The sequence below is a fragment of the Cnephaeus nilssonii genome (assembly GCF_951640355.1).
Source record: "Cnephaeus nilssonii genome assembly, chromosome: X".
In the NCBI taxonomy this organism is placed as follows: Eukaryota; Metazoa; Chordata; class Mammalia; order Chiroptera; family Vespertilionidae; genus Cnephaeus; species Cnephaeus nilssonii.
Window position 1 is genome coordinate 125,911,929 of NC_137071.1, and position 12,772 is coordinate 125,924,700.

Genomic DNA, 12,772 nt, shown 5'->3' on the forward strand with positions numbered 1-12,772 from the left:
TGGGAAGGGGTTGGGAAGCGGGAAGCAACATGTGGAAGCGAAAGTGAGCTATTTGGGGCTAGAAACGGGGTGACAGCATGGGGTGGTAATTGGGACAGTTTTTTTCTCAAGGGGAGAAGTGACAGTGTGGCGAGCACCTATATCTTGAAAAAGAGACGGAAGATGCTCCCAGGGAGCGCAAGAGACCTAAAGAGGTGTTTGGAGCTGGCCCGGGATACACAGGATGGGATTGAGTGGGGACAGTGGAACACACCTCTTAGCGGTGGTCACTGCCTCACTGCCGCAGAGGCCCAAGCTGCGGAGCACACTCCCTATCTGCTTGGCACCCTCCCTATCACTGGGGAGGGGGTCCTCAGCTGGGGCATAACTGGTGGTTCTCCAGGGAGGTGCCCTGTGCCTCTGTCTGCTGCTGGACGCTGGTACTCCGGGTGGGGATGAGGGGATGGGCGGTGCCCACGCACACTGCAGGGGAAGGGAAGGGTTCGCCTGGGAGGAGGGGGAGAGCATGCGTATGTTGAAGCCACCGTTCATCTGTCTGCAGGATTTCCCAGCAGGTAGGTGCAAACACACTGATACAGTAATGGGTCCCTTCACAAGCAAGGTGACTGGCATCCTGCACCAGGACCACTTCAAATGGTACAGGAGCCCCGGTTTAGCGGCGTGAAAATAAGAGTTGCTATTTGAGAGCATGTAAATGGGAATCCTCATCTCTTCCACTCTTTAGAGATGCCTTCATAAATGATTCACTTAGCCGGGAAAAGAAGAGTGAAGAGTCCTCGTCACTGGCCCGGCGGGGGGGGGGGGGGGGGGGGTGGTGGTGGGGGGAATGAAGAAGGTTATCACTGTTTGCCTTGAACCCCAGAAACGAGTGCCTGCTTTTCAGCCGGAGTCTGTCTGTCTTTCTTGCTTTCTCTGTACTTCCCCTACTCTTCCCGTAAACTTCGCTCCACCAGACTGTGAAAATCATGGTAATGCATACATACACCTTCATTTAGCTTCCCCTGCAGGAAAAACAAAACACAGAAACAAACAAATAACATACCACACCAACAATGCCCATTCTTCCTGCTGCGTAGCAGGGCGGAGGGACAAGGCTCTGGAATTCTTCTGCTGTGGACCGCACACTTGTAGAATGTAGGGGGAGGGGGCACAGGTTGGCATCGTGCAAAATAGAAATGGAAGCAGCCTTGGTTGCTTTCTGAGTTGTTGTGAGCGGGGAGGATTGACTTTGCAAAATAATTGCAAAATTAAACGACTAAAAAAAAGAGAAAACCTAAAGGGAAAAGTTTCAAAGGGGAAAATACAGATGTTTAAAAATAAATAAAACAGGATCGTAGGAGACTAAGACAATTTTAAAAATCTAACAACCCTGCTCTCACCAGGAGGTGGGTCTCTCCCCTTCTTACAGTGGCCCTTCCCTGCAGTGATCTCCAGAAGGGAAAGGGCAGGGCAGCTAGACCTGGGAGGACACTCTAACCAGGTGCTTGCTCTTGTCTTTTTAAAAAGAATTTTCATAAAGCTGGTGAGAGGGAGACCAGTAGTGTCCACCTGGCCTGTGGCCTTCTTAAGTGACATTTTGAGAATGTGGCCGAGAAACTAACACCTGGGGTCTTAATTACCAGGCTGACCAGTGAATGTGTGGTCTCTCTGGTCTCCAGAAGTCTGACTGGAGGCCAGAACTACGGGATGAGCCCTGTGGCAGTGGGAAAGCGTCTCTCACCAGCTTGACTGGAAAATGTCTGTTGTCAGACAGATAAGGAGAATCAAGGTAAAGGTAATCAGGTTAGCTTCTTCTACATAGTACCCATTAAGGTGATTAGCTCAGAGGCACTTACTGCCCTGGCAGAGGACCCCGACCCCCCCCCACCCCCCCCACCCCGGGGGTTTGACTTTGCCCTTGATAGAGCTGGTCATTCATTCAGTCACTTATCTTGCAAAATAAGGTTAAGAATCTTGCCCTAGCTGGTTTGGCTCAGTGTATAGAGCGTCAGACTGAGGACTCAAGGGTTCCGGGTTCGATGCCAGTCAAGGGCACTTGCCTGGGTTGTGGGCTCGGTCCCCAGCAGGGGGTGTGCAGGAGGCAGCCAATCAAGGATTCCCTCTCATCATTGATGTTTCTATCTCTCTATCCCTCTCCCTCCCTCTCTGAAATCAATAAAAATATATTTGGAAAAAAAGAATCTTGACTATCCACTAAGGGGGCCATGTAGATGAACTCATCAGTGACTCTAAAGGATTCTGAAAGATGCCGATTATTTCTGCCTGAACCCTTCTCCAACACCCTAGTTGTTGCTATGCAATTGCTTGCTATAGATGGGACCATCTCTTCAGTGATAGGACCATTGTCTGCTGTATCCTCCTCAGGCAAATAACACCCCACAACCTGCTGACTTGCATCTTAACATTCAAAGTAAACAGGTTTCCATTTTACCTGGGGTGGCATTGTACTCAGACACTGCCTCCTTGAGGCAAACTTGCGGTGGAAATAAACACACAGGCCACACACACACACACACACACATTCAGAGATCAAAACAAAATACAGTTCTCATCTTACAAAAAAATTCTACATGGCAAGTATAGTCAGGACCAGTAGCATCCAACTATCCTGGTAAGTCAAAGAATGAAATGAACAAAACCAAGTGTTTGAATGTGACTGCAGGTTTCTCCCAGATAATTTTGCTGACTGGTATTGCAGTAAAAACAAAAAATACACAGCATCTTCCAGAGTGTAGTCTGCTTTTGGGGTTTGAGAACATGCTAATTGCAAATCTATGCCAAGAGTCAGGGTAGAAACTGATAAAAGGAGGTTCATGTTTTCTTTCTTTCAGAATAGCTACCAGGATAACAGTCAGTGAACTAAACCTGTCTATTTCCTTCCTTTCTAAAATATTTTGATTTTCAGGAAATGAGCCGTTGTCTCCCACCTGGTGGCAGTAAGTGTAAGTAAGGATGTGTGAATTGGTTCTTTAACAATGCTATAACTCTCTAGGGGGGAGTGGGACTTACAAGACATGGACCATGTTTGTTTTTCTCCATTCAACTATAGTTGAAGACAGTTTATATTTTAATTCATTGGATTTTGATCATCTAGGAAATTATAATCACATCATACAGGTGATTGATGAAAATCTGAGAATACATTTTTTGTGGCATATATTTCTGGGGTGGGGAGGGTATCTGTGTGCCACTCCTAATGATTACACAGCAATTGCCATTATACCCCAAACCATAACAGAACTGTATCCTGGTATTTTTTGCACACATTTTCTTGCAAAGTAGCAAGCATTTGTTTATATGATATCTGGTAATTTTTATCTGAATACACAATCTTGCCTATTTCTGAGCTTCCCAAAGTAGATATTGTGTCTCCCTCCCACCACCTAGTACAATTCAACCCTCCATATTTTTGCTTAATAAACACTTGTTGAAGCTTGAAACCTATCAAATCCATTTCCAGCAATGATGCAGAGATGGCTGCTGTGAATGAATAAAAATGCATTCTCAATGATTTCAGAGTAAGAAGTAAATGCTTTTTTAAATAGCCTGGAATTCATACACCTCGAGGGAATGCAGTCAATCTTTCCATTTTCAGAATGGATGTTACAACCATAATTAAGAAGAAAAGTACTAACAATTTCAGAAAAATGTTTTGGAAATTGTCCTTATCCTCTGCAGTCCTGACAGCAACATACCAAATATGTTGTTGTTTGTTTCAGGGGTAATAAATTTTTATCTTCAATAAACAGAATACCTGCAGTGATTGTAGATTTAAATGTTCAACCTGTTGAAGGTCAAGATGAAATTGCCTTCATTCCTCTTAGGTTCCTTCCCCCTTCCTCACTAGGTTTTGATCATACCATCTGACTTATTTGGTATATTCTGGAGCTCCTGAACATTTGCAGCAGAATGTTTCGGAAAAGATAATGAGGTATTTGGTCAGTGGTCTTTCTTTCCTGGGAGTACAATTCTTAGTGTTTATGAATAGGGCTTCTGCAGATCTGTTGCCCAAAAAGAAAAGCTGAGCCACTACCCCAACTGCTTACAAGGAAAGGGGAAATCCATAGAGGCCAGGAAACCATTCAGGAGCATTATAATAAGGATGATATAATTCCTTCTGCTAGTATGGCAATTTACAGTTTGCTTTCTTCTGCATTATTAACTCTTGTATTCCCCTGAAGAAGGCAGCAGGGTGGAAGAGGGCAAAAATAAAATTTGACACCTAAATAACAATTTGTCATGTATGGATTTTTAAAACTATTTAATATATGGCTTTCTGTGACACATAAAAATCTTCATTTGTCTAAAGACAATCTTTAAGCTGACATTCTATCAGTCTGGCTTTTTTTCCAAAGCAATGACTTCTGTTCCCTGTCTGATGCTCCCAGAGGGGACCATCATAGAACAGGAGCCTGAGAAGGAAGGAGACGCTGCACAAGACCCTGAACATATTACTTCCCCCAAAAGACCTTTATTTTGGAAAGAAAATAAATAGAAATTCTGTTAGGGATAGGGTATCTAACCTTTCCAAAGCCTGCTGACTGTAATTTCCTCAGTGGAAAAAAATAAATTAAGTATTAAAAAAAGAAAACATCCATTCCTAAAGAGAGATGCCCCCACCCTCAGCAAAACAAATAAACCTTATTCTCAAAATAGAAAAACAAATTTATGAATTAAAAATTGAGAGAAAGGAACAGTGACCCCAGATAATAGAACTCATTCCTCCCCTGAAATATTTTAAGAAAAAAAAGAAAGAATTTCTAAAGGGAGTGGGTCCTCACCAAAGCCCATGAAAGTTATATCCTTCAGAGAAAAATTAAAATTGAAAAGAAAGATAAATCATCTCAAGGTAAATAGTATTTCTAACCTTAAAAAAATTATGAAACTTACACACTTTATTTGTGCCTCACAGCCCATGTCCAATCCCTCACAAAAATTATGGAGGCAAATATAAATCTTCGTGGGGGGGGGGGGCGGGGAACCAATCTCACCAAAGCTCCCTAATGTTATTTTTTTCAATTATATGAAATTTCCAGGATAGGCAAATCCTTAGAGACAGAAAGTAGATTAGCGGTTGCCAGGGGCTGGGACAGGGAGTTAGGGAGGGGGAAAAGGGGAGGAAGTGGGGGTGATAGCTAAAGGATACAAGGCTTCATTTGGGGGTGATTAACATGTCCTGAGATTAGATAGTTGTGATGGTTGCACAACCTTGTGAATATACTAAAAACCACTGATGTGTACACCTTTAAATAGTGAATTTTATGGTGTGTGAGTTATGTCTCAATTTTTAAAATAGGTAAAAGAAAGAGATCATTTCTCCACCTTCAAGATAATGAACCTACTACCTTCCCACAAATAAATGATCAAATGAATAAATAAGAGGAAAGTTTTTTTAAAGGAACTAAAAGGGAGAGAAATCCTCTTAAGATTAGGGCCTCCATTCTCAACAAAGGAAATAACTTTCACTCACACACACACCTCTTATTTTTTCTTTTGAGAACAAACAAACAAAACAGGAAATACTTTGTTGTTGTTGACAATATTACAGATGCCCCCCATTTCCCACCCTCCTTTGCCCCCCTCCACCAGGAAGATTCTTTCAAAATTATCAGTCAATGAAATTTACTAAACCCTCCACCCTAGATGTACACAAATGTTTTAATTTAACAAAAAGAAAGAAATATGAAAGGACGGCTCCCTGATCTTAAATCTCCTGAATTTTTAATTTACAGAAAAGGGGAAAAATAGAAATAAATCACCCCCAAGGGGAGATGCCCCATTCTCACCAAAGCACATGAACCTTATTATTAAAATATACTTTTCTTAAGATGTCAAAGAGAATTAATAATAAAAAGGCATGCATGGAATTGGATATTATCAATGAAATAAAATCCTCTTAAAAAGAGGAGAAATGCTCCATCCTCACAAAGACCCAAGGACTTTTTTTTGTGTCAAAATGCAAGAAAAACAAATGCAATTTTTAAAAATAATAAAAGGAAATCCTTCTAATGGGAGCTAATCCAAATTCATCCAAACCCAAAAGCTTTATTCTCAATACAGGAAATTTTAAAATTGGAAGAATAAGTAGAAAAGGTAGGGAAACAAAACCAAGAAAGTCTTAAGGAGAGATGTCCCTAGCCCCTTTTCTCTCAAAACAAGTGAACACATTCTTATTTGGGAGTGAGCCAAGGAAGAAAATGAATGGGCTGTTTTAAAAGAGAAACCTCGTGTTTAGGGAATAAGATTCCACCAAAGTCCCTGAACATTTTTCTCCAAACAAAAAGAAACAGGGAGCCCAGCTGGTGTTGCTCAGTGGTTGAGTGTCCACCCATGAACCAAGAGATCCCCACCCAGTTGGATTTCTGGTCAGGGCACATGCTTAGGTGGTGGACTCGATTCCAGTAGGGGGTGTACAGGAGGCAGCTGATCAATGATGATCTCTCATCATTGATGTTTTTATCCCTTTCTCCCTCTTCCTTCCTCTCTCTCTAAAAAAATCAATAATGAAAAAACATATTTTAAAAAAAGAAAGAGAAAGAGAGGGGAAAAGAGAGGGAGAGAAAGGAAGGGGGGAAGTAAAATAGGGGATAATTTGTAAAAGACTAAAAGGGAGAAATTCTCCTCAAAGAAGGTGCAGCAATGTCTTATAGAAGATAATGTATATTATTCCTGATGATCAACCCACTCCACCCCTGCCCCCCAAAAGAAGAAAAAAAAATCACAACGTTCCCTTCTAAAGTTTCTCCAAGGGAAGATACTCCTGATCTTATTTATTCCAAATAAATTATTCTTTTTTAAAAAAGAAAAAAATCCTCCTAAGGAGGGCTCCCTAACCTCATTAACGCCAATGGCCCTTATAGCTTCTCCACAAAACGTAGTTTTTAAAAATGCAAATTATCCAACTTAAAAAGGTGCTTCCTCAAACTCACCAAAAGCAAGGAATCTTTTTATCCAGCGATTTTTTAAAAAATTGTCCCATCATAAGAAGAGATACCATCAACTTCACTAAAATCAATAGACCTTATTCTTCTCCACACCCAAAAGGAAAAAAAGTAATTTTAAGAGGAAAGAAGAGAAATTCTAATGGAAGGCAAGTTGGCTATAATCTCACCAACACCGCTGAACTTTATTCCCCTAAAGAGATTTTTAAAGAAAGAGAAAAAAGAGAGAGAGAATCTTTGTCTTTTAAGAAAAAGTGCCCTCCACCCACCCCACTTGAAAGACTAGAAAGTATTATACAAAGAAAAGGTAATATTCTAGAATGGTGCCAGTGAACCTTAAATTCAGCACCTGAGGCTGAATGGTAGTAAAACTTTAATCCCAGCCTGGCTTTCTTCTGTCCCCCAGACCATTTCTGGTTACCTTCCCATCAGTCAGTCTGTGCACTCAGGAAAGGCAAATCCTATCCATGGAAAACAAAACTATGATGGCTAACCTTCTAGGGAAAAATCATACCTCTTTTCCAAACCAAACAGAAATGATTTGGGGATTAGCTGCATTGCTGTTCTCCTCTAATACTATAGAAGCTCAAGAGTTGAGGATAAACTCTAAAGTAATGACACTCTTACTATTAACTTCCAAATCAGATGCACACCCCTACCTAGCAGAGAAGGACCCTTAGCCAGTTCAATAATGAGGTTTTACAGTGGTTGTCTAATCATGTGCTCACTGTTCTGTAGAGTGATAAAGGGCTCAATTTTTACAAGTATATAAAATTTGAAAATCTTATTTACAAGCAACGAATACAATGAAATGTTTTTCAATTTTAAAGCTTCATTTACTTATTTAAAAATTAAATTGAGTGCCCACTGTATGTCCTATCTGTTTAGCACTGAGGATTCCACATTGTGCAAAATCACATAGATGAGTCTTCCTTTAAGCAACTCTGGAAAATGAGATACCAAAACAGATATCCATGAAGTGATTATTTGTTTTACCAGATGCTTTACTAGATTCTCTCAGCATACATCTTCTTTTACAAAAATTTAATGTAATAAAATAAAGGAATAAATGCTGATTTCAGATAATGTGGAAAAATCAAAACTTTTTAAAAGTAAGTAAAATTTTGTAGCACCCCACCTCTCAAGAGATAATTGCTGTAAATATTTTTTAATTTTTTTATTTTTTATTGATTAAGGTATTATATATGTGTCCTTATCCCCCATTGCCTCCCCACCCCATTCCTATTCATGCTTGCACCCCCTTGGTGTCTCTGTCCATTGGTTATGCTTATATGTATACAAGTCCTTTGGTTGATATATTTTTATGTATTTGTTATTTAATTTCTCTGAATATATCTATGTATGCTCATAGTCCACAATAGGAACATGTTAGGGAATGTGCAGTTTTATCTCAGGCTTCCCCCTACCCCAATTACTTCCCTAATTTAAATCAGAATGTGTGTATTGTTCTACATAGTTTTTAGAAAAGACTTGTTAAATTTAGCTTTACGTTAATCCAGTGGTCGGCAAACTCATTAGTCAACAGAGCGGCAAACCACGGCTCTCGAGCTGCGTGTGGCTCGTGAGCCGCAGTTTGCCGACCACTGCAATCCAATCAGATGCCTGAATAATATGATTGATTAACATACTTGAAACATAACTGTTCAGGGATCGCTTTGCAGTATAAAGCAATGAGAGTATACATTTTATGTAGACACATTAGTTGTGTCTACACAAACAAATACCCCATATACAAATGGCAGTTTGAGCCCACATTTACTAACTGCGCTTTTTTGGACATCCAGATTTCATTTGTCTAGCTAGCTTTTATGACTTGGGTTTGAAGTAGGTGACCTGGGACAAAATCCACCTTCTTTCTACTGTTAAATTCACAAGAGGAAAATCTAAGTTTCTGAGACTTTATTGGATCCTTTTTATTTATTGAATGAATTTAACACGTGACACTGTGTAAGTTTAAGGTGTACAGCATGGTACCTTGATATATTATAATATTATTGCTGATATAGTTATATTTATCACATAACTATAGTATAATATTATTATCTATATCCATTATACTGTGAATTAGCTCTCTATGGCTTATTTACTACTCATTACAAGTTTGTACCCTTAAACACCATCACTCTTATCCCCTCCCCCATCCCTGGTAAACACCATTTTACTCTATTTTTTACAGGTTTAACTTTTTTTTAGATTTCACATATACATGATATCATATAGTACTTGTCTTTCTCTGCCTGACATTTTGATTAATATAATGTGCTAAGGTTCTACTAGGTCACTTTTAATAGTATGCAAAAATGTACCGTTGGCTTTATCTCTTTAATACAAAGTTACCCTGAATCATGCTCATCTGGGTACCTACTATTTAGAAAAAATACGTATGTGTGAGGACATTATCAAAAATTGTAAGGAGACAGAATATTCCATTCATCCAGCTTTCATTAACCAAATGTGGTAGAAAATTGAGAGCTAATAAACTATACAATCCAACCAAGGTTGAGTCAGTAATTTAAAAGGCAAGTGTAATGTGGTATTGCATAGATCAGAATCTTCAGCATTGTTGGATTTCATCTTTCAAAGCATTGCAGGTGTTCGTTAGCTGTTTAAGCCTTTGCTTTAAAGAACCTGTAGAAGAGAAATTGGCTTCTGAGGACAGGATTCCCACCCCATTTTCTCCCTGATAGCACAGGGTGATTCACCTGATACTGTGGGATTCTGAGAGATAAGTGTGATGCTCCCACCATGAGCTTTACAAGAGGCAATGGTCATGGGGACTGAGGAAGCACATTAGGAAATTTATTGTTTCTACCTGTTCTCTTCTGGGAGTTTGCAGCTTGAGGCAGGCAATGAAAGTTATCTGCTTTCATTTAAAGTGAAATTGTTAATCTCCTTCACTGTGAGTAAAGGCACTTAAAATCAGGAAAGTTTTCATTAATCCCGGGTTCTGTCAATTGAATCCTCACTCTGCTTGAAGCTGGCTCAGACATCACAGCACTATCCTCTGAACCCCAACTCTAACCTCTAACAGTAGTCTCTTAGTCCCATTTTAGAATTACCTTGATTGTTCAATTTCCCTTAATAAGTGTCATTACATTTATTATGTACCTTTAACATTATTTCGTGATTTGTTTACATCACTGTACATGTACCTTGCAGTATAAAAGGAACATTGTGATGTCACTTTATGAAACAGCTAGGCATAAATAGCAAAGAGAAAAAATAAATGAGGCTACAGAACAAGATTATTGATTTCAGAAAATTAACTAGTTAGTGCCCTTCTCACTAAGTTCAATTAATGTTTACTGTGACCATTTCCCTCCTGCCATACTTGAGTAAAAAGATAAGATTTTTCTTACTCAGAATTTTGGTAAGAGACTGTTAAGACTAATTAAAATGATAATTTTGGCATTTTCATGGTCTCATTTGTTTTAATTTACTCATCTTGTTGACAAGATCTCCAGGACATTTTGAGGGTGGGGCTTCACTGGTTTTACATAAAAATCAAAGCACATAATTGTAGTGGCTCTCTTCATGGTTTTCCTAATACATATATTGCTTTTCATTCGTGAATCTTCCTTCTAGAAATTCCTGGCAAAGTCTTACTTTGCCTTTCCATCATCCCTCATCAGCACTAAACTTTTTAAAGAGTTCCTTGACCTCTCTTCTAGTGGTGGAAAACAAAGCTAGACATTTATAGGCAGCTTCAAAGCTTGCTTTTATTTGAGGGGTGGAGTGTTTGTGTCCAGTATTGTATGACATCACTGTAAAGTACACATAAACATATCTACTAATTAGTCCATTAAGTGTTCAATAATAAAGCAATTGGTTTTTTAAATTTTACAATATGATATATGTTTGGAGGATTGTTACATGAATATTTTAGAGTGTTTTCATGATGTTTGAGGAAATTGTTGGGGTTTTTAACATGGTACAGGAATTCATTATTACTTTTCCAGTTTAGAATAATATAATAAAGTTTCCCACTATTCAAAATTCACTGTCCAACAGGGATGGATTAGATTCAGCTATGAGGGACTGCCTGATAGCAAATTCACTTTAACATAAGAAATTTAGGGTGGGAAACAAAGGAGTTGTTTGAGATAAATGGGAGGGATATGTCCTCCTCAAACCTAGAGAAAACAGAAATTAAATTAAGCAGTGACAGTGAAAGATACCAGGTAGAAGCAAGGTTATGCTTGAATTGGGCAGGTGAGGCCAGAGCCTACAGGCAGCAGTGATGCCTTAATATATAGAGTTAGGGGGGGGGGGGGGAGCCAGTTTGATAGAATTACAGAGTACAGACTGAAATATTGTGGAAAGTAAAGTAGGTGGGGAAAAGTCCTATTGAAACCTTGAAGGCAACTGACAAAATTGTGTATATCATCTGACTGAGGAGGTGCAAGCACATTGGAGGGCTATTAATTAGTAAAATATCATGGCTAAAGTGGAAGGTTTACTGATGGGGCATATAATTAAAAACTATCTAAATTTTAATTTTTTTTTGTATGTTGAATTCCAAACTAAATTACGAAAACTAAAAATTGGAAAAAATAATTACATTATCTAGTATCCTTTTTTCTACTGTTTTGGGACTTTTTTGACCCACATTCCACTTTTATAAGAGTCTGGTCTGTTTTCTCTATTTCTACATCAAAAGTAAAAAAATCATGATGGAATCCAGTGAAACCTTTTCTCTTCAGTATTGTACATCCATATAATGTCCTGAAAAGGGCCTTTGGGATTCAACTAGTCCAGTATTTTTAAAACCTTTTTAGCAGAATCTTTGCATCTTTTTCTCAATGAGAGCCCAATATTTAACATAAATACAAGAAGTGTTTCATTAGTTCTCTTCTATGCTAAAATGGGCTTCTGATGTACCTTCCCAATTGTTTTTTAACCTAATAGGAAAGTAAGTTTGCACTCCCTGCAAGTTGGCTTTATTACTGGTTTCTTAGCAAGGATGCTGGTGATGTAGGAACACATTAAATCGTAAAGAAAGTAAGTCCGAGTTTAAAATTTGGCCTAAAATATTCCAGAAAGTACATCATACTCTCCAGGAAACATGTCCATTCTTGAGATTTCCTCTCTCCCCCCACCTTAGGAATGTTACAACTATCTAATAAAGTGGTTTGTCATAACATGCACTGTCTTTGCTTGTAGGAACATTTTTATTATTGGGGATTGTGTTTCTGACCAAGGACAGCATACCAAGTAAATTGTAGAAATATCTAAAAATATGTGGTAAAACCCCGTCTATAACTGTAAGCCTCTGTAATAATTTAAAACAGCAAAATTGTTCCAAGTCCTATAAAATGGGCATAAATGTACCATACACATTGATTTTGTAAGATTCCCCAGAGTACTATAAAGTGTACACACAGTACATAAAAGAACCAATTTTACGTAAATTAAATGTATTGTTATTATTTATTTAGAATCTGTACTCTGTCTGCATCCAGAAAGGATATGAAGTATTCTACAAAATTAAATGCATATAAAGCAGGACAATTAGGCATAAATAAAAACAGGATAAAAACAATTCAAAGCAGTGGTGAATGGGACTTTAATATATACTAGTTATAATAAATCCTAATTACACATTCAATTAGCAGCACTTTTGTTTGCTGCCTTTGGTGGTTGAAGAACTTGGGGGAATGATCTGAAATGACTCAGGCCTCTATAAGTTGGTGTATGAGAAAGTTTGAGCCTCATTTTTATGCAATACATCTTCTTGCATTAAGCTGCAGCAACTATAAAATGAAAAACTAAAGTTTGCCAGGATTGTGGCATAGGTGTTAATTAGCTGT

At 38.6% G+C, this 12,772-nt stretch overlaps 1 protein-coding gene across 1 annotated transcript in view; it reads left to right on the forward strand.

Annotated features, from left to right (window-relative positions):
- The window catches only part of DGKK (diacylglycerol kinase kappa), a 144,026-nt gene that overhangs the window by 969 nt on the left and 130,285 nt on the right, over window positions 1-12,772 (forward strand). The gene's annotated exons all lie outside the window — the stretch shown is intronic.